This window comes from Armigeres subalbatus, chromosome 2, assembly GCF_024139115.2.
Source record: "Armigeres subalbatus isolate Guangzhou_Male chromosome 2, GZ_Asu_2, whole genome shotgun sequence".
Lineage (NCBI taxonomy): Eukaryota > Metazoa > Arthropoda > Insecta > Diptera > Culicidae > Armigeres > Armigeres subalbatus.
This window is the reverse complement of record NC_085140.1, coordinates 252,966,060-252,993,520: the sequence shown is the minus strand read 5'-3', so window position 1 is coordinate 252,993,520 and position 27,461 is coordinate 252,966,060. Positions and strand designations below refer to the sequence as shown.

At 43.5% G+C, this 27,461-nt stretch overlaps 1 protein-coding gene across 3 annotated transcripts in view; it reads right to left on the bottom strand.

Moving 5' to 3' along the window:
• LOC134212084 (aquaporin AQPAe.a) overlaps positions 1–26,955 on the bottom strand; it is a 241,859-nt gene extending 214,904 nt beyond the window's left edge. Inside the window, exon 1 of one of the 3 annotated variants that reach the window (XM_062689601.1) lies at positions 26,820–26,955. The gene's annotated coding sequence lies outside the window, so the exon portion shown is untranslated. Of the gene's footprint in view, positions 1–26,120; positions 26,410–26,492; positions 26,791–26,819 lie in introns of those variants that run through there. The other 2 variants (XM_062689599.1, XM_062689600.1) reach the window with 2 other exon arrangements.
• Positions 26,956–27,461: the final 506 nt, after the last annotated feature.

Sequence of the window (27,461 nt, the reverse complement as noted above, 5' to 3'; positions counted from 1 at the left end):
GAACTGATGGTTGTGCTTTTCGCACGTCAACGACTGCGTCTTTTGCGAACTGACCAACCACGGCCAAATGGAATGCGTCCGCAACTATCACAGAGTGAGAAGGTACGCTGAGGGTAAGTGAGAATTGATCGATCATAGAAGAACAAACTGCAGGTGATCTTGAGGAAAATTTTGTTGAAAAACAGGAAACGAGCTGATCGCAAGTCGCCTAATAAAGAATAAGTAGAAAATTCAACAATAATCAAGGTCTTTATCGTTTCATCAACAGACAATTTTCTGTGAAAGATGATAAAATTCAATTAGATGCATGACCATGCATTACCTTTTGGTATAATCGGTGCCAATGAAAACGGTAATCTCGAGATTCGGAAACCGCTTATGTTAAACATATTTATTTGCACGAATTCATTCCGTGCAAAATGGTATGGTAAACATCTAGTAAATAATTTAAGGGTGATCCACTTAGTTTCCATAAGGAGTGTTATTTTTTATATGCAAGATATGATAAGCTAAAACATGAAAATAAAAACTTTTTACTTATTTATATCTTACTTAAACCAGGAATACCATTTGCAACACTAAACCTTTTCATAATTATTAACAATTATTGTCCATTTCTCTTTCATCAGAATTCTCTATGGGACCGTTCATAAATTACGTAGCTCTGTAAGAGGAGGGAAGGGTGACGATTCATACAAATAAATAAAATCATGCATACAAAAAGAGATTGATTGCTCACATTTGCTCTCGTATTTGAACCTAAATGCGCTTCTTCGTCAGCTTAGGTTTAGTTCTAGTTTAGTACAATTTATGGGCATAACGAGCCATTCACTAGCAAGAGCCTTATTTTCAGCCGATGGGCTACTGAATTTGACTTTAACCTTCCTCGTTCCAATCCTCGGAAAAAGTTTAGCAGAATACTTGCCGCTCCTAACACAAATACCCTCTGATAGATAGTTAGTCAAGATATTTAATTAAGTATTCTCAATTGGTAAAATTGTAATACAATTAAGAAATATTGTATCTGTTGTAATTTTTGTTGATACTAATAGAATAAAGCCTGTCCACGTTAAATTTCGGACACTGAGACAATGTCCAATTGATTTTTGGCCATTTTATCTCTTTCGACAAGAATGAAAACCCGCTGAAAGAATAACATAAAGCGGAGAGATTCAACTGTCATGTAAATTGATCTCCTCAGTGGTTTGTAAAAAAATTTAAAAATCGCAATGGATGATGGGTGTCCGAAATTTAACGTGGACAGGCTTTAAGTAGGAGGGTTTGAGCCCATTTGAGGAAGGGATTTTGCTCTACTTTAGCGGGCTTTTTCCTGCTCCAATTAAAGAATACAGAGTTACGAGGGAGAGCGAGGGGGTCTAATATTGCCCAAACGTAACGGCCCCCACTCATCCAGAAATTTTACCAAGCATCCTTCAAGAATTTCTAGGAAAAAAAATTCAAGAATAATTTCTGTGTCGTATACTTATTACGTAAGCCATTAGAGAGGAGATCCATATAAATAAGGAGTTGAAAAACCCAGACAATTCCTTACGTAATTAGTGTACGGTCCCTATCAATTAATTTCAAATTAATAATTATTAATTATTATTATTCTTAATAATTAAGAAGTAATTTCAAATCGCTTAAAAGGAATCTATGACAAAGGGTCGAAAGACAAAAGGTCGAAAGGACAAAAGGTCGAAAGACAAAAGGTCTAAAAGACAAAACGTCAAAAGGGACAGAAGGTCGAAAGGACAAAAGATCGAAAGACACAGAAGGTCGAAAGAACAAAAGATCGAAAGACACAGAAGGTCGAAAGAACAAAATGTCTAAAGGGACAAAAGGTCGATAAAGAACAAGTTGGGTGTTGGAATCTTTTAAGTGCATTTAATTTCAAGAAGAAATAACACACTCATCTCATCAATCAAAGTTGAAGAATGAGCAATTTTCAAAGAAGAAGTAATTAGTATGAAACAATATTATGAATATAAAGATAGTTCTGTTAGAGATAAAAAAGATTGTTAATTTAAGAAAAGAATAAAACTTGTATTGCGCAAGACAGAGTTGTCCTATTTAGCTGTCAAAAAAAATTGCTCTTTTTTCACTCTTTTTAACAATTGAATAAAATTCATTGAATTTTATAATAAATGGAGATCTAGATTTTCTAAATGTCACTTCGATCTGTCAAAATAGTGCACGCCATAGCCATGCAAGCGGGCGCATTGAGAATGCACCGGTATGTAAAGGCTCGTTGGATAGAATATCCAACACGTGGCGATTGTCTCGTCGCGTGTGTTTGGGGGAACCGTAATTCCGCGAAACGATCTGTGAGTGGCAGTACTCCCGCAAGTACTTCCAAACTCATCGTATGCGTCGAATTCATTCAACCTAACGCGATACGGAGACTGCGGTACTGAATCCGTTGAAGCTTCAGCATGTGTGTTTTGGCCGCGGACTAAAAGCAGAAACTACCGTATTCGAGAACCGACAGAATGGTTGTTCGGTACAACGTGATAAGATCTTCGGGATGCGCTCCCCACCAAGTTCCCGTTATCGTTGACATGAAGTTGATTCCTCTTCTTCTTCTTATTGGCATTACATCCCAACACTGGGACAGAGCCGCCTCGCAGCTTAGTGTTTACTAAGCACTTCCACAGTTATTAACTGCGAGGTTTCTAAGCCAGGTTACCATTTTTGCATTCGTATATCATGAGGCTAACACGATGATACTTTTATGCCCAGGGAAGTCGAGACAATTTCCAATCCGAAAACTGCCTAGACCGGCACCGGGAATCGAACCCAGCCACCCTCAGCATGGTTTTGCTTTGTAGCCGCGCGTCTTACCGCACGGCCAAGGAGGGCCCCATGATTCGTCTTCAAATTGTTTATTCTTTCAATTGGCCAGATGAAATCAAAAGGTTTGTTCTGAAAATCTTGATAAAAAAATTTGTTGTTGTTTTGTAACATTGTGCAACCAGCAGCGGATGGCAGATTTTAATACAGTTCTGGATAAGAACCTTACGGAAACTAAATACAGTTTTAGCATATACAATTTCTGAAGATTTTGTTACAACCATTATATTGAAACAATTTTGTATTATTTTAATACGGTATCTGTTTAACTCCTCCGTTAATAATCCCCTTTTGAGAACGAAAATAAAAATCTTTTTGGATGTAACTTTTTTGTCTTTCAACATTTTTGACGTAGGATTACGTCCTTCGGGGAGATAGGAGGGTCATTCTGCCGATTCACTTTTATATTATAAGCGGTCGAACCAAAACCATAATATCCGTGATTGCTTTCGCTGGTTTAAACGCATATTTGATTTAAAAATAGCTTTCGTTGGCGTCAAAGTAACAATATGTTTGTTCCAAGCGTATTCTTTTTTAACGCCAGTACAAACTGAAATTATGTTTGAATTGACTTCGAATATGCTTTTCTGCGGCTTTCCTGGGGGCCGCAGGAACTATGTCCCAGGGCCTGACGATCCCCTCCCAGGCCATCTGCGAGTTGTGGCGCCTGCCTAGGATGTGGTGGGGTTTGACAGTGGGCCCTGTTAAACCTCTATAAAAAGCTACATGTATCCGCAAGTAGGCTCCGCCAAAGCGACCGTGTGCCGCTCAAAGCGCACAAGCCCAAGTCCTGGTGTTAGGTGGGACGCTAAACAGCCCTGACACGACGGCTCTCCGACGAGACAGGACGCAGGCCCAATAAGCCGCCTTTAAAAACAACTATTACGAACGACATAGAAGATAATACGACTCGATACAATCGGCAACGACCTAGGCGACGAATAAAGGATCACGATTGGAAGCTTGGAACATGGAACTGCAAGTCGCTAGGCTTCGCAGGTTGCGATAGGATAATCTACGATGAATTACATCCCCGCAACTTCGATGTCGTAGCGCTGCCGGAAATCTGCTGGACAGGACAGAAAGTGTGGAAAAGCGGGCATCGAGCGGCTACCTTCTACCAAAGCTGTGGCACCACCAACGAGCCGGGAACCGGCTTCATAGTGCTGGGAAAGATGCGCCAACGCGTGATTGGGTGGCAGCCAATCAACGCAAGGATGTGCAAGCTGAGGATAAAAGGCCGTTTCTTCAACTATAGCATCATCAACGTGCACTGCCCACACGAAGGGAGATCCGACGTCGAGGAGAAAGAAGCGTTCTATGCGCAGCTGGAGCAGACATACGATGGATGCCCACTGCGGGACGTCAAACTCGTCATCGGTGACATGAACGCTCAGGTAGGAAGGGAGGAAATGTATAGACCGGTCATCGGACCGGATAGTCTGCATACCGTATCGAACGACAACGGTCAACGATGCATAAACTTTGCAGCCTCCCGCGGAATGGTAGTCCGAAGCACTTTCTTCCCCCGTAAGAATATCCACAAGGCCACATGGAAATCACCTAATCAAATAACGGAAAACCAAATCGACCACGTTCTAATCGACGGTAAATTCTTCTCCGATATCACGAACGTACGCACTTACCGCAGTGCGAATATTGAATCCGACCACTACCTCGTCGCAGTATGTCTGCGCTCAAAACTCTCGACGGTGATCAACACGCGTCGGAGTCCTCCGCCGCGGCTTAACATTGGGCGGCTACAAGACGGTAGACTAGCCCAAGACTACGCGCAGCAGCTGGAAGTGGCACTCCCAACGGAAGAGCAGCTAGGCGCAGCATCTCTTGAAGATGGCTGGAGAGATATTCGATCCGCCATTGGTAGCACCGCAACCGCTGCACTTGGCACGGTGGCTCCGGATCAGAGAAACGACTGGTATGACGGCGAATGTGAGCAGTTAGTTGAGGAGAAGAATGCAGCATGGGCGAGATTGCTGCAACACCGCACGAGGGCGAACGAGGCACGATACAAACGGGCGTGGAACAGACAAAACTCGATTTTCCGGAGGAAAAAGCGCCAGCAGGAAGATCGAGACCGTGAAGAGACGGAGCAACTGTACCGCGCTAATAACGCACGAAAGTTCTATGAGAAGTTGAACCGTTCACGTAAGGGCCACGTGCCACAGCCCGATATGTGTAAGGACATAAACGGGAACCTTCTTACGAACGAGCGTGAGGTGATCCAAAGGTGGCGGCAGCACTACGAAGAGCACCTGAATGGCGATGTGGCAGACAACGGTGGCGGTATGGTAATGAACCTAGGAGCACGCGCGCAGGACATGCGACTTCCGGCTCCGAATCTCCAGGAAATCCAGGAGGAGATCGGCCGGCTGAAAAACAACAAAGCCCTGGAGTTGACCAACTACCAGGAGAGCTGTTTAAACACGGTGATGAAGCACTGGCTGGACCGCTGCATTGGGTGATTACCAAGGTTTGGGAGGATGAGGTTCTGCCGCAGGAGTGGATGGAAGGTGTCGTGTGTCCCATCTACAAAAAGGGCAACTACCGCAATCACATTGCTGAACGCCGCCTACAAGGTGGTGTTATGCCGTCGACTAACACCAATTGCAAGAGAGTTCATGGGGCAGTACCAGGCGGGATTAATGGGTGAACGCTCTACAGTCGCGATTCGCTGGTTGGGCCACGACCTCGGCCCAACTAACGAATTCGGTTTTTTAGTTGGGCCACCTGACAGCCATTTGCAGCCACGTGTATTTCGACTTGAACATCACAAATGATGTCCAGTGACGCCCAATCCCGTTTTCCGTGTTTACATTGAATTTTGACGTACGGTTCATTTTTAGTTGGGCCATGGCCCAACCAGCGGAGGCCCAACTAAAAAGTGACCCAAGTATTAAAAGCCCAATCAGCGAATTCCGACTGTATCACAGACCAGGTGTTCGCCATACGTCAGGTATTGCAGAAATGCCGCGAATACAACGTGCCCACACATCATCTATTTATCGACTTCAAAGCCGCATATGATACAATCGATCGGGACCAGCTATGGCAGCTAATGCACGAAAACGGATTTCCGGATAAACTGATACGGTTGATCAAGGCGACGATGGATCGGGTGATGTGCGTAGTTCGAGTTTCAGGGGCATTCTCGAGTCCTTCGAAACCCGTAGAGGGTTACGGCAAGGTGATGGTCTTTCGTGTCTGCTATTCAACATCGCTTTGGAGGGAGTAATACGAAGGGCAGGGATTGACACGAGTGGTACGATTTTCACGAAGTCCGTCCAGTTATTTGGTTTCGCCTACGACATTGATATCATGGCACGTAACTTTGAGAGGATGGAGGAAGCCTACATCAGACTGAAAAGCGAAGCTAAAAGGATTGGACTAGTCATCAACACGTCGAAGACGAAGTACATGATAGGAAGAGGCTCAAGAGAGGTCAATGTGAGCCACCCACCACGAGTTTCTATCGGTGGTGACGAAATCGAGGTGGTTGAAGAATTCGTGTACTTGGGCTCACTGGTGACCGCCGATAACGATACCAGCAGAGAAATTCGGAGACGCATAGTGGCTGGAAATCGTACGTACTTCGGACTCCGCAAGACGCTTCGATCGAATAGAGTTCGCCGCCGTACCAAACTGACTATCTACAAAACGCTTATAAGACCGGTAGTTCTCTACGGACACGAGACCTGGACGATGCTCGTGGAGGACCAACGCGCACTGGGAGTTTTCGAAAGAAAAGTGTTGCGTACCATCTATGGTGGGTTGCAGATAGCGGACGGTACGTGGAGGAGGCAAATGAACCACGAGCTGCATCAGCTGTTGGTAGAACCATCCATCCGTCACACCGCGAAAATCGGAAGACTGCGGTGGGCCGGGCACGTAGCCAGAATGTCGGACAGTAATCCGGTGAAAATGGTTCTCGACAACGATCCGACGGGAACAAGAAGGCGAGGTGCACAGCGGGCAAGGTGGATCGATCAGGTGGAAGACGATTTGCGGACCCTCCGCAGACTGCGTGGTTGGCGAAGTGCAGCCATGAACCGAGCTGAATGGAGAAGTCTTTTATGTGCAGCACAGGCCACTCCGGCCTTAGTCTGATGATAAATAAAAATGCTTTTCTGCGTGTTGATTGGGAAGGCACATTATTGAAATTAAATCGAAAATAATATTAAACAGAAGTAATGGAAGGTTTTGCGCAATAATTTCCAAATGAATTTTTGAAGGCGTTTCCAAAAGAGAACCTGAAAGGATTTTTGAAAATAATTCCTGAAAGAACTGCTAAAAGATTTTTGGAAGGTATTTCTAGAAAAAAAAAAGGTAAAGGAATTTCCAGAGGAACCCATAAACAAAAATTGAAGGAATTTTTGAAGGAATTTCCGGAGAAATTATCAAAGAAATTTACGAAAAAAAATCCTAATACAATTTCAGAGGAAATGCCTACTGGTAATTCCTAGATTTCTCCAGGAATTCCTACGGATTTTTTGCCTTTCTCGTATACAAAGTATACGTAAAGGCTATAGGATCACTCCAAAATCGAACTTTTGATAGAAGGCTCGGAGACCCATAGTGTTATATACCAATCGACTCAGCTCGACGAATTGAGGTGATGTCTGTATGTGTGTATGTATGTGTGTGTGTGTGTACAAAAATGTGAGACACACTTTTTGGTACTTAGTATTATTCGACTTGCTCGCAACAAGTTGCAGTCGACGCGGATTGCGGTCTAGTTGTTTCCTATTGAAAATTGGCCCGATCGGTCATTGCGTTCCAAAGTTATTGAAAAAACATTGTTTTTCTACCAAGGGTCCCCCCTTGAAAAAAATTTTCAAAGATTGCAGCAATGCATTTAAATGACCGCAAATGCATATGAATTGATGGAAAAAGTAAAATCTTTCCCCTTGAAGTGCTATTTCGACCTCTCTTATGTGTTTTTCTTATTTTTTTAATGCGCGAGAAAGGCGCCACTAACGCTAAGTGGATTGATCTGGGTTTTTCAGTAATCTTTTCGCAATTTCTTCCGGAAATTCCTTTGGAGATTCGTCCAGTAATTCCCTTTCTTTCCTCAAGGAGTTCTACAAAAATTAAATAGGACGAAATTCTAGGAAATTCCTTAAGAACTCCTGAACGAGTTCCTGAAAGAATATCCGGATTTATAAAGCAACTCCTGAAGGAAACTCCGACAATCTTAGATTTTTCCAAGAATTCCTTTGGAGAATCCGTCAAGACTTCGTTCAGAAAATCCTCTAGGCATTTCTTAGGAAAATCTGCCGATTTTTTTAGGAAATAAATCTAGAAATTTAATAAATGTTGAAATTTCAAAAATTCCAAAAATTCAAAGAAGGGTTTCTAAGAACTATTTCAGAACTTCCCTCAGGAATCCTTTAAGAACTTCCTCCAGGAATTCTTTAGAAAATTCCTTTGGAATTACTTTTATCTGGAATTGCTTCGTAAAATCCTTTAGAAATTCTTTAGAAATTCCCTTCGAAAATACCTTCTGAAAATCCTTCGCAAATGTCTTTTGAAATATTTACAGAGAATGTTTTAAAATCTCCGTCGAAAATTGTTTTTTTTTTAATAGACAGGAACACCGTCTTTGACCAGAGGTCGTACAGACTGAACACTTAACACCACGGACACGAAACACCCAGTGGACCAGTGGAGAATTTTTCGATCACGAAAAGTTTCCTCCTTACCGGGGCGGGAATCGAACTCACACTCCATAGCACATGCGTCTAGACGACTGACGTCGGAACGTCGCGACTGAGTTTCCTCCTTACCGGGGCGGGAATCGAACTCACACTCCATAGCGCATGCGTCTAGACGACTGACGTCGGACCGTCGCGACTGACGCCGCACGGCTACGAAGCCCACAGAATTCCTCCAAAAAATCTCTAAACTTCCTTCTGAAATTCATCTAGGCTTTGAAAATTTGCTTAGAAATTTCATCGGAAATTAATTTAGGAATTCCTTCGGAAGATTGTTTTAGGAATTCCCCGGATTTTTTTTGTAAACAAAACAACCATAAAAATGCCAATACAACATATGTTACATCACCCACTTTATTAACGATTGATTTAATTTTTTCTAGGTGGCCAATCGGCCACCGATGGCGCTTTCATTGATTTTGATTGTGTTTGACGTTTGCGCACTACCACCATCTGATTGCCGCTTGGCCACACACAGTGATTTTAGCATTGGGCGGCAATGTTTCCGTGACGATGATTTTGATTACATTTTGTTCTAAATGAGACGTCTGTTTTTCTGTGATTGAACCATTACCCGGCCAACACGACCATCGGTTCTAATCTGACCAATATAGTCAAGGAAGCATAAAAATACCATAGAGTGCCATAACTTTTTAAATCAAGGAGTTTGATGCGCGGCATGATGGGATTTACTTATTTCCCAAGATTGACTTTTGAACCGGGACTCGGTAAATCCGTTAACCGGATCCAATATACGGTTCAGAAATACCAACTACCATAGAATGCATATCTTCTGAAATCATGAAGTTTGATGTGTCCCATGATGGTATTCGCCTATTTCCGTAAAGTGACCTCTTAACAGGTTCTGGCGGAACGTCGGATTTTATCGGCCATATCTAGGACCGATCAAATTCCTGATCAAATTAGGCATAGTTTATGCGTCGTTTCCAATCAAAATATCTAAAATCATCATTTCCGCAGTATGCGAAGATGCTGGGTCATTAGGCCGAAGGTCATTAGACCGAAGGCCATTAGGCCGAATGGTCATTAGGCCGAATGGCCATTAGGCCGAATGAGAACTGGGGAGGGAGAAGTGAGTAGTGCGCAATGAGGACGAAGTAGAAAAGAAGAAGGAAGAAGGAAGAAGAAAGAAGGAAGAAGAAAGAAGGAAGAAGGAAGAAGGAAGAAGGAAAAAGTAAGAATGAAGAAGGAAGAAGAAAAAGAAAGAAGGAAGAAGAAAGAAGAAAGAAGGAAGAGAAGAAGGAAGAAGACAGAAGGAAGAAGGAAGAAGGAAGAAGGAAGAAGAAAGAAGGAAGAAGCAAAAAGGAAGAAGGAAGAAGGAAGAAAGAAAAAGGAAGAAGGAAGAAGAAAGAAGGAAGAAGGAAAAAGTAAGAATGAAGAAGAAAGAAGAAAAAGAAAGAAGGAAGAAGAAAGAAGGAAGAAGAAAGAAAAAAGAAGGAAGAAGTTAGAAAGAAGAAGGAAAAAGGAAGAAGGAAGAAGGAAGAAGGATGAAGGAAGAAGGAAGAAGGAAGAAGGAAGAAGGAAGAAGGAAGAAGGAAGAAGGAAGAAGGAAGAAGGAAGAAGGAAGAAGGAAGAAGTAAGAATGGTGAAGGAAGAAGGAAGAATGAGGAAGAAAAACAAAGAAGAAAGAAGGAAGAAGGACGATGGAAGAAGGAAGAAGAAAGAAGGAAGAAGGAAGAAGGAAGGAAGAAGGAAGAGGGAAGAAAGAAGAAGAAATAAGGAAGAAGAATGATGGAAGGAGGAAGAAGAAAGAAGGAAGAAAACGGAAGAGAGAAGAAAGTATAAAAAAGAAGGAGGAAGAAAGAAAGAAGAAGGAAGAAAAAATAATAAAAAAGAAGAAGAAAGAAAGAAGGTAGAAGGAAGAGGGAAGAAGAAAGAAGGCAGAAGAAAGAAGGAAAAAAGTAGAAGAAAGAAGGAAAAAAGAAGAAGGAAGGAAGAAGAAGGAAGAAAGAAGAAAGAAGATTCAAGAAGGGAGAAGGAAGAAGGGGTGAGGTGAAGGAAGAACTTTTAATTTTTCACTTCTTGCTTCTTTTTGCTAATTCGGCCTAATGGCCATTCGGCCTAATGACCGTTCGGCTTTATGTCCATTCAGCCTAATGACCTTCTGCCAAATGGCCTTCGGTCCAATTGCCTGACACCGTTTGCGCAGCATGCCAAAAGCAAACACCCATTCGAATCTAGAATAACTCCGAAACCAAGTGGCTAATCCTGGAAATCTATAAAACTCTTAAAACTTTTATAAAATCCGCTTATTTTGGAAAAAAGTTACAATCATTACAACAAAATAGGTTTTTATTTTTGGTTGCTAAAGAGGGTTTGGTAACGGAGGAGTTGTATATGCCAAGATGTTATACAATGCTTGCAAGATATGTTTTTTGGATACATCAATTTCGCATTTCCTCGTTTCTTATAAAGATTTTGGTAGGTTCTTATACAAATTTATTTAAAAACCCTGATTAATCCACCTAGCGGTGATGGTGCCTTTCTCGTGCATTATAAAAATAGTATTTTGGCCATAACATCCGATCCCATAGTCCGATCTGACCAATTATCAATAGGAAACAATGATAGAGTATCCTGCGTCGAATGCAACTTGTTGCGAGTAAATTGGTTAAGGATAAGTACCTGAAAAATGAGTGACTTTTTTTTTTGGGTGGGTGCGCACAGATACGGGCGTTGCCAAGGGGGGGCAGGGGGCGTCGCCCCCCCTAAATTGTGGAAAGATTGAACGGGTACTGAAATGAATTCCTTCAAACATGTGCATTTCACGATCCAATCATATACAGAAATACGTGCCCCCTTGTCATAGGACGAGTTTGTATAATCCCATTGAAATTCCGCCACTTAATTGTATTATGACAGATACGTATTTCGACCTCAACAGTAAGGCCGTCTTCAGTGTCTCGTACTTGACTCGTACTTGACTCGACTCGACTTGACTCTCTTAACGAGAGAAATACGTGGTTGAAATTCAAAAAATTGCCAAAACTTATTAGGGCATCCAGGATCCATAATATATGAAAGTTCAAAACAACTCGAAACATTTCTGGCTCAAAAATACTCCTTGAAATCCTTATAGAAGCTCCCCTGGGAACTTCTAAATTCCTCCGGAAAGTTATCCACAAATTCCTCTGAAAATCGTTCGAAAATCCTTCTCATGTAATTGTAATTCCTCATTATCTTGAAACCCCCCACTAATTTTTTTTAGGAAATCCACGAGGAAATTCCTTGAAGATATCTTTTCTTCTCTCCAAGATTTCCTTCTAGATATTTCTTCGGCTATTCTCTCTTCAGGAAGAATCCGGCATTTCCTTCAGGCATGCATTCGAGAGTTCCGTCAAGAACACATGTTACATTTCGCACCTCATTGCATAATACTCAACCCTAGCTATACATCAACCAATTTAGATGTGTAAGGAATAACAACAAAACCTCTTGCTTAGCGAGTGTGGGAGGTTCTGTTGGCAAGGAGGCAATCGGCTTCAGACAAATTACCGAAATTGTGAGTTATACATTATTTCTAATTATGTAAATAACTATCAATAAATATATTATTTCAGCTTTTTAGCTAATGAATTACAAATATGTATTTTATTTGCTGTAAGCATCGGTTCGAAGCCACCAGCCAATAGCTCCCGCAACAATACATACGGAATTTCTTCCCAAAACTCTACCAGAAGTTTCTTCAAAAATTTCTGACGGAAATCCTCCGATTTAGCTCCATAATTTCACTTGTAAATCTATAAGAAATTCCTTCGGAAATTCTTCTAGGAACTTTTCGGGGCATTCCCGGGCAGAAGCAATGAACAGAATAACAAAACATGATATGGATTTGATTGATATAAGAGATAAAAGAACAGGCAACAATATCAAAAAATTGCACCGAAATATCATTTAAATATCAAGATATGCCATGGATAAGAGCAAACTAATGGCACATGATATTGATAACTTATTACAAATATCATAACTTGATCTTCACTTGATATTTTAGTGCAAAATATTGATATTGTCGACTGATCTTTTATCTCTTATATCAATCATGTCCATATCTCATTTTGCTATCTTATCAACATTTGATATTATTGAGCTATTTTCGCCTACTCGGGTTCCTCTCGGAGCCCTTTAATTCCTACAGGATTACTTCCAGGAAATTTTCCGGGAATACCTCCAAACATTCAATAGCAAAATCATTTAGCATTCCAATCTGGAATTCTTTTGGCAATTACTACAGAATATCCTTCAAGAATTCCTATAGAAATATATTCATGAATTTCTCCTGGAATTCGTCCAAGTATTTCCCCAGAAATTCTTACAAGTATTTTTTTTCGGGAGTTTCTTCAGGTACTTCTCCAGGAATTTCTCCGGGAGATTTTCCGCGGAAGTGTACTAGAATTCCTTCCGGACTTCGCTCGGAATTTACTCGGATATCTGCCAAGAGTTCTTCCAGAAATTTCTTCGGAACAATCCGCAGAGATTTTCTTCAGCAATTAATCTGGGAATACTTTAAGGATTTCATCTGGGAATTTCTGCATTAATTCCTCCTGGTATTGTTCGGGGAATTCATTCAGATATTTTTCGGAAATTCCTTTAGGAACTTCTCTAAGAATTATTTTAGGACTTCCATGTGGGAATTCCTCCGGAAGTGCTTGTGGGAGTTCCTCCGGGAGTTTTTCCAAGAAATTCTCCGGTAATATCTCCAGGAACTTTACAGGGAATTCCTGGACGATATTTAGCAGGAATTTCACGGGAAATAGGATTTTGGAAGTTCCTTCAGAAATATTTTTTCTCTTCCTCTAGGGTATTCCACCGGATGTTCCTCTGAAGTTCCACCAGTAGTTCCTTCGGGAATTCAATCAGGCTTTCCAGGAATTCATTTAGCATTTATTTAGGCATTTATCTACAAATTCCTCCATAAGTTCCTCGGAGAATTTTTCTGGGAGTTCTTACGGGAATTCCTCCGGGAGAGGACTTTTAAGAATTCTTTCAGGAGTTCCTCCTGGAATTCTTACGGTAGTTCCTTTGGGAGTTCATCCTAGAATTCTTACGAGAGTTCCTCCAGGATTTCCTACGGAAATTCTTCCTGTAGTTCTTCAATAAATTCCTCCAAAAGTTCCACCGGCAGTTCCTCCGAGAATTCCTCTGATAATTTCTCCGGAAATTCTTATAGAAAATCCCCCAGGAGTTCCTCCGGAAATTACTCTGGGAGTTCCTCCGGGAGTTCCTTTTCAGAGAAACACCCGGAGGGATTCTCGTAGAAACTGCTGGTGGATCTCCCGGAGAAATTCCCGAAGGAACTGCCGGAGGAGCTCCCGTAAGATCTCCTGTAAGAACTCCCGGAGGAATTTCAGGAGGAACTCCTAGAAGAATTCCCAGAGGACCTCCCGGATGAGCTCCCAGAGAAACTATCGGAAGAACTTCCAGCTTCCAGCGGAGGAGTTTCCACTTAATTTCTGAAGAATGCCTAAATGATTTCCCGAAAAAATCCTGAATAATTTCCTGGAATAGCTTCTGGTGGAACTCCCGGAGGAATTGCTAGTGGAATTCCCGGAGGAACTCTCGAAGGAATTTTCTGAAGAAATTCCCGGGAGAATTTTCAAAGGATCCCCGGGGAAACTACCAGAAGCATTCTTGGAAACAAGAGAATTCATCTTATAGATAAATCTCGTCTAGCTGAAACCTTTGTTGGGGTTTTTAGCTGGACCATCATCATCATCAGAGGACCTCCCGGAGAATTCCCGCGCAGAGAAATTATCGGAGGAGCTTCTGATGGAAAATCTGTATAAATTCCTGAAGAAGCCTAAATAAATTCCAATTCTGCCGAAAATCCCAGAAGAATTTTCAGAGGAACTGCCGATAGAACTACCGGAATAATTCTCGAAGGAAATCCTAGAGAAATTCTTGGTGGAAATGCCGGTGGAGCTCCTGGAAGAATTCCAGGAGGAATTTTCGGAGAAACTCCTGGAGGATCTCCCAGTGGAAATCTTGAAGTTTCCACCGGAATTCTTTCAGGATTTCATTGGGAATTAATCTAGGAACTCCTCCGGAAATTCCATTGTTGATTTCATTTTCGGTATAGCAGGGACTTTGTCCAAGGGCTTGACGACCCCTCCCCATGGCCACTGCGAGTTAGACCGGGACCATCGTCCCTAACCCCTAATCCCAAGGCGTCAAGCGACCCGTGCCGAGGGGATGCATGGCCAGGGAGGTGAAATAATAAGCTAGGCCTTTAACGGAGCCTGTGGGGTACCTGGGCACCCTCCACAGTAATTGTCCCTTACCGCGTTATGCTGGGCTCTGGCGTGGTGAACCTCTTTTCCCGAGCAACTCGTGGGACCAAAATGGAAAACCAAGTCAATTCTTCAATTAGTGGTAGTAGTGTAGGCGTCAACCCCTTCGCAAGAGGTGGGTTGTTCAGGTCTCCGCCTAGGAGGCCAGAGGCAATAGTCGGCAGCTCAGTGCGCAGCGCCAGCGTGGGTCACTCAACCTTCCTCTCGGCTATAAAAACGCCGGTAGGGGTTATTGACGGCCCATGGCTTGTGGAGGCGATGAACCGCAAACGCGATGGGCTTTCGGCCTTCGAGGTGGCGACGGAACAGCTGGACGCCATCATCGACTTTGCGTCATCGAAGCATAATATCAACAAGGACCTCAAGAGGAGCTTGCAGAAACTTCGAAAGTCGATGCTGAACGCCAAGCTGGAGAGGGCGGTCGGGACGGCCAAGTGTAAACCCGTGAAATCGGTGAAGTCCCACCCAGACTGAGGCCCAAGGATTCGCGGACTCGGGCAAGGTCGAATCGACCGAAGGCGTGCCAGCGAAGACGGTGGTGCCAAAGTCTACCCAGACTGAAGCTCAAGTATTTGCGGGTACGTCAGGGGTGACTGCTCCAACGGAGCAGACACAAAAACAGGAGACAGTCTCCAGGGATGAGCTCCCTGGGGCCGCTCCAAAACGCGGAGGTTACTACCCCGAACAAGGGTAGTGGGGCTGGGAAGCTGAACCCCGGTCAGGTACCTCCAAAACGGGGGAGGAAGGACCTGGAGAGGTCCGTCCACTCAGGCAAGACGGTGGTAAGGGGTTACGGCAGGCTGAAAGTTCTCAGCCGCACCAGACCAGGAAATAGAGGAATGACGCCTCCTGGACCCTGATCAAGAACAAGAGGAAACCGAAGACGTCAAGGGCCGAAAAGAAGGCCCAGGCGAATGAGGGTAGCAAGAAGACTAGGGTAGGCGCCAATCGCTCCAGGGGCGATGCCCTAGTCATCACGGCGGACGAGGATGTTTTGAAGGCGATGAAGAGTGACGTCAAGCTCGGTGAACTCGGCGCCGACGTACGTCGAATAAGACGTACCCGGATGGGCGAGATGATACTCGAGCTGAAGCGGGGCGTCTCGCAAAGGCGCCGCCTACAAGAAGTTGGCGGAGGAGGTCCTAGGCGAGACGGTCAAGGTGAGGCACTCACGACGGAGGTGAATCTAAGGGTTAAAGACCTGGACGAGATCACTGAAGTCGAAGAGCTCGTCACGGCACTGCGGCGACAGTGTGAAGTGGAGACGACCACCGCAGCCGTTCGGCTACGGAAAGGTCCGGCAGGGACGCAGGTAGCATTGGTTCGGCTATCTGCAGCGGACGCCTCCAAGGTAGTCAAGTTAGGGAGCGTCAAGGTGGGATGGTCGGTATGCCCTGTGCGCATATACGAGCAACCCGAAGTTTGCTTCAAGTGCCTGGAACCGGAGCACAAGCAATGGGACTGCAAAGGCCCTGACAGAAGCAATCTCTGCCGACGCTGCGGATTGGAGGGACATAAGGCACAATGCTGCACGAACCCTCCCAATTGTTTGATTTGTTCCAGCAAAGCTGTGAACAGCAAGCACCCCATGGGGGGTTCAATGTGCCCGGCGTTTAAGCGTGCTGCAAAATCAAAGTGCAGGTAAAGCAGCTGGCTTGTTCGGCTTCGCCCGAGTGTTTGGTGTGCGCAGGTTTAGAGGAAACGGCGGAACACGTGTTGTTCGTGTGCTCACGTTTTCGCGCAATGCGTGACCACATGCTTGCCACATGTGGTCTGGACACTACCCCGGACAACCTAGTTCGGAGGATGTGTAAAGACGAAGTTGGCTGGAACGCCGTTTTATCGGCTATCGCCCAAATCGTCTCGGAGCTACACAGAAGGTGGCGCGTGGACTCAAGGATGGCTAGTTCAGGCGCAAATAAGAGGTGGTCAAGGGATCGGAGTCGGCTTCATGGGTCATACCGGTGGTCATGCTCTGTGGTCGAACTCGATCCTTTTATCGAACAAGTGGCCGCGCGAAGAACAACATGGTATCGTCGCTTTCGCGGCGCCGGTCAACCGGGCGGGTTCCGAGCCCGAGGACGGAAAGGGGTCCTCGTCAAGGCTGGGGCAGGCGTAGGCCTCGCGTCGGCAAGTCCCTCTGTGTGCTGGCGGATAGGCCCTATCGCAGAAAGGTCAATTTGGGGTGCACGCGGCATCATCATTCTTGATACCAGTCGTGCAGAGGGAAGCAGGCGCGAAGTCGACCCTGCCCACCTTCCGAGGACATAGGGCGTGGTAAGGCCACCTGGAAAGCCGGCAATGCGCTGGCACGATACCATGGTGTTCTTCTAAAAAACGAGTCACGATGTTCGATGCTGCAAGGACACGCAGCTAACCTCGAGGGTGCGTCATGCACTGGCCCCCCTTTGAAGCATTACTTTCTGGTTGTACCGAAGGGACGATGGGCTAGCGGCAATGGAAACGGTTTAGCTGGTCGGGGATGCAGTCTTGCCTCCCTCATTGGAGGTGGCCCCTAACCCAGCACTTCCTGGTCAACCCAGGATGTCTGTTGAGCATATTCCCCCTCCATTGTTTAGGAAGAAAAAAAACACACACACACACACACACACACACACACACACACACACACCCACACACACACACACCCACACACACACAGACATGGATGTCTGTTGAGCAGATCCCCCCTCCATTGCTTAGGAAGAAAAAAAAAAAAAACACACACACACAGACATCACCTCAATTCGTCGAGCTGAGTCGATCGGTATATAACACTATGGGTCTTCGGGCCTTCTATAAAGTTTGTTTTGGAGCTATCATATAGCCTTTACCGTATACTTAGTATACGAGAAAGGCAAAAATAACATCCAGTGATTGGGTGTACCGTTTTGATAAAGGTATGAAATAAGATATCTTCTTCTCTGTATAATAAAAATAAAATGGTCTGTGTTCGTATACGCATAACTCGAAAACGGCTCGATGGATTTTCTTCATACATTCAGCAGATATGTTTGTTTTATTTTCCGACGGGTTTATACGATATTTCTAGATTCGTATGGGCATTTTTCATGGGTTGTTCAAAACGTACTTTCTCGACTACTTTGCATAGTGACATAAAGTATCTATCACACACCTTTTTGATCAACGAAATTGAACTAATAAATAAACTAACCTTCCATATATTCATACTATACTGATGTACTGTTTGTGACTTCATCTAGTTTTGCAATTAAATTCTTATATTTTTTGTTACTTGGCTCCTACTGCTTTAATATCTATAATGACATGACAAAAAAGTTGACAACTTCAATAAAGCAGTATCTAATAAGTCAAACTTTTCAATGAAACTAAACGTTCAAAATTGACAAGGGTGGACATCTACCATTAGCTGGAGACAAGCGTAAGGGTGACCTTACCATATTACTTGATGCCTTTACCTAATAGTAGGTCATTTATAACAATGAACCACAGCAAAATAGTTCTATCCAGTCAGATTGAAGAATTACCTCCTGTATCGCCCATCACGATCAACAAAAGGCCCTGCCACTGGCTGTACCGGATTCGAACTGTCGATTCTGGCGGGCCTCGATCTCCTCCCCGCACATTGAATTGACACGCTTCAAAGAGTTCGAGTGCAAAACGCGCCCGTTGGCACAGGAGCGCGACTAGATTAATTACAGCATTCATTTGCGCGCCTGCCAGCGAGCTTTGTAGCCGAAGAAGAAAGTAGGTTGATTTATGGCTGATCTTAATACGTGCTTGTTATGTACAATTGCGCGGCTCTTTATTGTCTTTTGCGGCCTTCTTTCTGCTTCATTGCGCCAGCAGCCCAGCAGCCAGCGGATAGTAAGTTGGGCGAAAGGAACGGCCAGTAGCCTTACTTCGCTACCGTATATCGCTCAGGTTTCATTGGGCAAACAGTGTCAGATACCTTGTAGCAAGTTTGTTACTCATTTGTGCTCCACGAAGGTTATTTAAATCTTTCGGCCACTCTCCGGTCAGTTGAGGATAATTTGCATGGGTTTATCAACATGTCTCACACGACAGGGAGGCCAGCCATTCTCGCCGTATACTCTCTTCGCGTGGCATAATTTACGACTTGGTGCATTCGGTCTAGCTGCAATAGAAGGGTGCAACTTATAAAGGTTGAACTTAGATTCGCAGAGGCGTTACTGAGGTGCGACATTAATTCAGGGGACTGGAGATAAATAAGTAGCCATACCTCTTTTTGCCCACTTCTAAATCGAAAAGTTACAAAAAGGTTCTAATGACTAATATACCTCTCTTATACAACACAATAATCTACTAATTTACAATTATTATACTGTAAGTTGTGAAAATGCTTTAAGAATCCAAGGAGAAGCATATTTTGTGCAGAATATCTTATTCCCGTCCCCTCGACCACATTCCAACCAAATGGCATAATTTGTGTACATCGTTTACCACTTACAAATTTTAACCATGTTCATAATACAAAGTAAATCGGTTGAAATACGTCAGGGTAATAAACCTTGAAGATGGAAATAAGGAGGACGCCCAAATGGCCCTAATTACAAAAGTTCAAAAGCAATAGCTATGCTATGAACACAATATGTAATCTCTAATTGACAAAACATCGTGAAAGGGAAATGATAAAAAATAACAACGCTGTACAATTATCAAAAGACATCTATCAGCCTTTTTTCATCGATACATAGTCGCAAGCTCCATGAACCACAGTTGTTGAAACATTCAGAGGAACGTTATTTTACCACACAGTCTGACTACGTCATGGTTACAAGACACCATAAAGGCACAATGCGCTATTATCCCAATGACCCACTGTCGACTTTTCTCCATTTCACCTACCCTACCTGTCGCTACAGCTTTCGCTTTCCTTCGCCACGATGCGATGCAGTTAATCGTATTTTCAAAATCTACTATCATAATTTTAAAATGCAAAATAGAATAGCCTCGTGTACAAATAGAACTACGCCGCCGCCGACCGTCTTACAAAGCACCTCATCACATTCTACTTCCCTTATAACGTGAGGACCGTATCGGAATCCGGAAACCGTACACTTGCACAGCGAGCTAATATCCCTTTCAATGTTGTTCCTCCCCGTCCGATGATGACCGGTGCGCAAAGACGGAGACCGACGACTCACGAAATGCTTATTTATTTTGTGTCGAAAAATGGAACTGCTTTCCGCTTTCAATCCGCCGTTGTTGCAACGAGGCAACCGCAGCAACGGCGAAAAAGAAATGTGTGAAAATGGATTTTTTCAATTTTCAGGCTAACAGAAATGTCAAAGGGAAACACGCGTAGCGGAATGAGAAAAATGTGCTAATTTTGTCTTACAGAAAGTGGACAATCACTATAGACTAGAAGTAATTTCAATTTCAAAACATATAATAAAACCAGAATTATTTTCCATACACCTATGCCTGATGTATCGTAAAACTCCATAAACGTCAATCCTGAGCGATTTTCCGCGAATGATTAGGGTCCCAGACCCAATTCCACCGCATGCAGCCAACGTATTCGTAGCCTATCACGGAGTCGCCGGCCTCTATCCGGTTTTCTATTGAATATTTTTTTCGCTATTCTTTCTTCTGACATTCGCACTAAGTGACCAGCCCACTGAAGTCTTTCGTATTTAATATGATTCCAAATATTTTCTTCTTTGTACACTTGATACAGCTCGTGATTCATGCGTCTGCGCCACACACCATTTTCTAGTTTACCACCAAGTATTGTACGTATTGTAGAATTAGAGTTTAATACAGGGCGAATTTCATTTCTGTCTGCATGTTGCGGGACCTAAGCTGGTTACGAAATTCGTAGAAATCCCTATTCGCAACAGCAATACGGCTTTTCACTTCACGTGAAACGTAATTGTCACATGTCACAACCGTTCCACAATAAACAAATTCTTCAACAACTTCAAACACATCCCTATCAATCACTGCCTCAACATCAACACCAACAAGTCTACCTCTATGGCTACTTTCAACCATGTACTTTATCGTTGTAGGGTTGATGTTTAAGCCTATCCTCGCCGTCTTCCCGAGCAGGAGAAATTGGCTCAATAATACCTAATTCTGTTAGTGATACCATACTCTGTTATGAACTAGCTCTGCATAAGAGATAAAATACCAAAGGAATAATACTAAAAACTGCTATCCGAATTCTTATTATTATTATTCTCTTTATTACCGAGATTTCCAGGCCGTGGTTCATCTCGTCCGAATACTTAATTTCGAGCCATCAAGCGTTGCACGTATCAACCTAATCAGTTTCGCCGGAAGCCCATGTTCAGACATTATCTGCCACAGCTCATTTCTTTTCACTGAAACGTGAAATCAATGCACAGGTGGTGAGTCTGCATGTTGTACTCCCGGAATTTACCAAGGATCATCCTCAGGATGAACATCTGATCCACCGTTGATCGGCCCTCACGAAAACCTATCTGGTATTCACTGACGTAGGATTCCTCAAGTGGTCTCAGTCTGTTGAAGGGAATATGATACAGAATTACGTACGCCGAGTTCTGGAGGGTGATCCCTCTGTAATTGGCAAACTTTAGTATATGCTCTTTCTTTTTCAGAAAAACTTTCGGGCATTCCTTCGGAAGATCCTTCACGAATTCCTCCGAAAGTTCCTTCTGCCATTCCATAGGAAGGTTTTATCGTGAAATTCTCTGGAAGTTCTGTCGAGATTTTTTCTGGAAGATCCTTCGACAAATCCTCCGAAAGCTACTTCGGGAATTCCTTCAGAAGTTCCTTCGGGATTCCTCAGCAAGTTCTTTTGGGATTCATCCGAAAGTTCTTTCGGAATTCCTCCGGAATATCCTTCGAGAATTCCTTAGGGAATTCCTCCGGGAGTTTCTTCGGAAGTTCCTTCGAGAATTCCTCCGGAAGCTCCTTCGTGAATTACTCCGGATGTTCCTTCGGGAATTCCTCCAAGAGTTCCTTCGGGAACTCCTTAGGAAATTCTTCCGGAAATTCCTTCGGGAATTCCTCCGGAAGGTCCTCTGGGAATACCTCCGGAAGATCCTTTTGGGAATTCCTCCGGAAGCTCCTTCGGGAATAGCTTCTTCATGAATTCCTCCAGAGTTTCCTTCGGGAATTCCTCCGGAAGTTCCTTCGGGAATCCATCCGGAGTTTCCCTCGGGAATTCCTTACGAAGTTCCTTGGGGAATTCCTCCGGAAGTTCCTTCGAAAAAATCTTTCGGAAATCCCTCCGGAAAATTCCTTCGGAAAATGCCTACGCAAAATTCCTAAGAAAGTTCCTTTGAGAATTTCTCCCGAAGTTCCTCGGAAATTCCTCCGGAAGCTCCCTCGGAAATTCCTAGGGGAGTTCCTTCTGGAATTCCTAGGAAAGTTGCTTCTGGAATTCCAAGGGAAGTTTCTTCGGGAATTCCCCCGAATGTTCCTTCGGGAATTTCTCCGGAAGTTCCTTCTGGAATTCCTCTTGAAGATCCTTCCAGATCTCCTTTGTAAGTTTCTCCAGGAATTCCTCTGGAAGTTCCTTCGAGAATTCCTCAGGAAGTTCCTTCGAAAACCCCTTCGGAAGTTCTTTCGGGAATTCCTCAGGAAGTTCCTTCGGAAAATCCTCCGAAATTTCCTTGGGAAAATCTTTCGGAAATTCCTTCGGGAAATTCTTCCGGAAGTTCCTATGGCAAATTCCTCCGGAAGTTCCTGTGTAAAATTCCTCCGGAAGCTTCTTCGGAAAATTCCTCCGGATATTCCTTCGGATAATTCCTCCGGAAATTTCTTCGGAAAATTCCTAGGGAATTTCAGCGGATGTTCCTTCTGGATTTCCTTCAGGAAGTCCTCCGGAAGTTTCTTCGGACATTCCTCCGGAAGTTCCTTCGGGAATTCTGCCGCAATTTCCTACGGGAATTCCTCAGCAAGTTCCTGCGGGAATTCCTCCGGTAGTTCCTTGGTGATTTTCTCTGGAATTTCATTCGAAAATTCCTCCGGAAGCTCCTTCGGGAATTTCTTCGCAAGTTCTATCGGGAATTCCTCCGGAAGTTCCTTCGGAAATTCCTACTGAAGTTACTTCGAGAATTCCTCCGGATGTTCCATCGGGAATTCTTCCGGAAGTACTATTAGGAATTCCTCCGGAAGTTCCATCAGGAATTCCTCCGGAAGTTCCACCAGGAATTCCTCCGGAAGTTGTTCCAGGAATTCCTCCGGAAGTATTTCCAGGAAGTCCTCCGGAAATTGATCCAGATATTCCTCTAGAAATTGTTCCAGGGATTCCTCCGGAACTCCTTCAGCAATTTCTCCGCAAGTTCCTTCAGGAATTCCACCGAAAGTTCATTCGGGAATTTTTCCAGAATTTCCTCTAGAAATTCCTGCAGAAGTTCCTCCAGGGATTCTTGCGGAAGTTCCTCCAGGGATTCTTGCGGAAGTTCCTTCAGGGATTCCTCCGAAAAATCCTTTGGGAAGTTCACTTCAGGAATTTTTCGGAAGTTCCTCTAGGAATTCCTTCGTAAGTTCTTCTAGGAAGTTCCTCCAGGAATTCCTCCAGAAGCTCATCCAGGAATTCCTCCGGAAGTTCCTCCAGGAATTCCTCCGGAAGTTCCTCCAGGAATTCCTCCGGAAATTCCTCCAGGAATTCCTCCGGAAGTTCCTTCAAGAATTCCTCCGGAAGTTCCTTCAGGAATTCCTCCGGAAGTTCCTTCAGGAATTCCTCCGGAAGTTCCTTCAGGAATTCCTCCGGAAGTTCCTTCAGGAATTCCTCCGGAAGTTCCTCCAGGAATTCCTCCGGAAGTTCCTCCAGGAATTCCTCCGGAAGTTCCTCCAGGAATTCCTCCGGAAGTTCCTCCAGGAATTCCTCCGGAAGTTCCTCCAGGATTTCCTCCGGAAGTTCATCCAGGATTTCCTTCGGAAGTTCATCCAGGAATTCCTCCGGAAGTTCATCCAGGAATTCCTCCGGAAGTTCCTCCGGGAATTCCTCCGGAAGTTCCTCCGGGAATTCCTCCGGAAGTTCCTCCGGGAATTCCTCCGGAAGTTCCTCCAGGAATTCCTCCGGAAGTTCCTCCAGGAATTCCTCCGGAAGTTCCTCCAGGAATTCCTCCGGAAGTTCCTCCAGGAATTCCTCCGGAAGTTCCTCCAGGAATTACCCGGAAGTTCCTCCAGGAATTCCTCCGGAAGTTCCTCCAGGAATTCCTCCGGAAGTTCCTCCAGGAATTCCTCCGGAAGTTCCTCCAGGAATTCCTCCGGAAGTTCCTCCAGGAATTCCTCCGGAAGTTCCTCCAGGAATTCCTCCGGAAGTTCCTCCAGGAATTCCTCCGGAAGTTCCTCCAGGAATTCCTCCGGAAGCTCCTCCAGGAATTCCTTCTAAATTCCTTTGAAAGAATTTCGGGTGGACTTACCGATAGACTTCCAGGAGAAATTTTCGAAGATTTTCCTATGAAAAGCTTCTAAAGAAATTTCAGGTTTTGCTTAGCTTAACTTTGACTGACTACACATGCCAATTGTTGCTACACAGTGATTGGTCAGAATCATTGAAATTGGAGAATGGATCAACTAAATTATTTAACTGGGATTGTTGAACCAAATTTTAAAAATAGGAAGAAGAAGAAAAACTGGGATTATTAAAACACTCTCAGTGTGCAATATTCAGTGACTCAAATGATAAAAGATCAACAACGGCGCCACCCCACAGCTGAGTTCATTTAGTACTTCCACCAAATTACAATTTTGCATTCGTAGCACGATGAAACATATATGACCAGGGATGTCGAGAAAATATCCAACCAGACCGGGATTCGAATCCAGCCAGGTTCAGCATGATCTTGCTCTGTAGTCACGTATTTTACTGTACGGCTAAGGCATGCCCCCATAAAAATTTAACTCATATCTTGTAAGGACTAATCGAAAGATTACTGTTCGGTAAATTGGCAGAACCCATCTAGTAGGGTTCTTAGAATATTGTTAAAGCAAGAGAGTATTAAGTGAAGCAGGGCTCTAGTGCTTGAGCGTTGAGGATAATAAATTCAAAATTTATTGATTTGACTGACCACGAACTCGGGCGTGTATCTATTTCTCTTGAAGAAGATCCATTTTAGTAAAAAGGCGAATTATTAATATCCAATCCGAAAACAATTCCCAACTAACTCAAGTCCAATCCACTACAATAAAATTCATCCTATTCCATACCAGACTCATTTAAATAAAATTAATTTCAACTCACATCCAAAACTGAACCAATTCGCGTTTAATTCTAACTGAACTCGAACTCAATCTAATCCACTTGAAATCCAATCTGAATTCAATCCCACCCAAATTAAAAATGCCACCCGAATCTAAATTTGGTTTAAAATCCAATCCTATTCTACATTAAATCCAAATAAAATTCAATCTAAATCAAATCCAAAATCAAGTACATAAAACCAATAAATACCTAAAAAGTTTTCAAATCTAATAATCAAACTGTTTTTGCTTTTAACCCTACGTTACGTAATGCAACTGCCTTTGGAAATGTCTATAACTTCACTTTATATGCACAATTTTACCTAAATTTTGAACTTTTTACTGTACTTTTTATGTCATATTTTATTGATAATTTTGAAAATCGAGATCCATTATTAGTTATCTAATAATTTAGGATTAATAAACATATGAAAAATACACCTAAATATAAAAAAAGTCATTCCTACATATTTTTAGAAACGATAATTTGTTATTCACTGGTTTTATAGTCGGAAATATAGTTCATAAATTCTTACACGATCATTAAAGTATATCTCAGAGCAAATAAAAGGCACAACGACAACTATTTTAATCGCAAATAACCCACTTGCACCAGAGCAGCCATAAAAAGGAAACGACAGGTTTTAAACTATCTATTTGTGATACTATAATTTCTCGAAGCGTCTTTACGCAATCCGTACGAAACTCGCATCATAACATACACATAATTATCACACAGTCTGTCTTGCTTTGCTTTCTAATTTCAATCAATGTTACCGACTAGCGTTCTCATATCAATTCCCAACGTTTTTCAGCATCTAGTCACGTGGTACTATTTTCCGTACAGCTCGTCTCTCACCATGAAACGAGACATTGAATTCCAACCGCCACAATGTCAATAAAAAGCACCAACTGAATTTCGGTTACATATCTTCAAATGGATGGTTCATGTTCTTTCGTAGTCCAAATGATGTAAAAGTATCACACCAAGCAAACCCAAACAGCGAAATGTCATCCGACGATAATTGATTACCCATTGAAAATTGGAATGGTTACTCCTCGTGAGCTTCAGTAAGACGTTCATCAACAACCAGCCGGAACAATTCGTTTGAACGCCAACCGACTATACTTATATCGTCACTTGTTCTTGCATGCCGGTTCCACACGGTTCGGTACAATCAGATAAGAAAAATCGAAAACCACGATCTTTACAACGTAGCATCTATTGCATGGACTGGACATCCTTATCATTTCACTTTCATTTCAGCTGACACTTGGAATCACGTCCCCGTTTATCGCTATTTGAGCATCTTGGCGGGATATGATATCACATCTAATACGACAATGCTCGCTTGATTTATGGACACACGTAACTAAGATTTAAAAATCAACATTGCACAATCACCTTCTCTGCTGCTGGTACGGGGAACAGCACAGAATCACATGGGCCGGTAAGGAGGACTCGAGCAAATTATCCGCAAAACTTGCCAAGCAACCGACTGTGAATCGCACAATTTCCACAAGCAAATTACTACAACCCGACGTAATTAGTGTCGCCAAAAACTATTCGTCGCGGTACAAACAAAACGGAGCCAAAACAACCGAAATTCTAATTTTATACGACCGGACTCGTAGAAAGAAATCCAGAACTCAGATACAATTCGCGAGTATCGTCCCTGCAACAACCAACGTTTAAATGACAACCATCTGTAATGTACAAAACCAAATATACCTGAAGGGGTGGTATGGTGCTGTGTAGCTTAGCTCGCGGCAGCAACTATCCCGAGAGGCTCTCCCGCGCGCGCAAAATCTCACACACGTCACGAGGCATAGAGGTAGGTATCTTACAGGCACTACAAGCAGTTGAAGAGTTACTTCGCGCGCGCCAAACATGTGGGACTACAACACTATCCGTCGTCGCTCGCACTCACCGAGTCATCTACTAGGCCGCGCCACACCGGGGCGGTATGCTCTCGTCGCTGACGATGATGCTGGACACCTGCGAATAGTTGCTGATATCCGACTAAGCGGTAGGCACTCAGCCGGTGGACTTTGCGTGAGCGATTTTTCGCGAGGAATGCGTGATGCTGAGACTACAAGTACTGAATCTATACACTACCCAGCGTCTGATGGATTGGTGGCGATGCCCAGTTGCATACCTGAACCTGACTCCACTCCGGCGTTGGATGGAGACGACGCGACGTCGTCGTTGGGGGTCGTCGTTGTTGCGAGTACTGCTGAAGAAAATTGTGAGATTTGAAATATAACATAAGGAAACTGAAAGTATCGTTTGCGTTTATAGATATGTATGTATGCATTTACTCATTTATTTATTCATTTAATTCAACAAACAGAATTATTCGATATTTATTGA